Genomic DNA, 496 nt, shown 5'->3' on the forward strand with positions numbered 1-496 from the left:
AGAAGTCAGTGTACTTATTACCTTGCCTTCTGAGTCAAAAAAAAAAAATATCCACAGAGAACGAGAAAAAAAAACACAGAGGGAACTAATGGCTTTTATATTCATGTAAATATGACTTTTATGTCAAACGGTTATATTCAGACTCGATAAAACCCGGTCTCCCCTTGTTTAGAAGTAATCTCACGCTAATACCAGTGTAAACAGAGCTTCCTTCTGCAAAGTATACAACGAAAACACACACATTGTGTGTAGCTTTTTGGTGGTCATTGGGGATCGGTGAAGATCTAAAAAAATGATAATAAAAAAAAATAAGAAATGAATATAAATGAATAATTTTTCTTTTTAATTTTGTGAAAGTAATGGTGACCACTAACAGTAAAATAAACATACGAAGATAAAGGAAGCCTCTAAGTTTGAGTTCGATTGATGCGACGAATTTGTAAGTAATCTTGTAAGTACTGTAGTAGTGACCCATGACTGAAATAGAATGGACAAC

This window comes from Penaeus monodon, chromosome 34, assembly GCF_015228065.2.
Source record: "Penaeus monodon isolate SGIC_2016 chromosome 34, NSTDA_Pmon_1, whole genome shotgun sequence".
Classification (NCBI taxonomy): Eukaryota; Metazoa; Arthropoda; class Malacostraca; order Decapoda; family Penaeidae; genus Penaeus; species Penaeus monodon.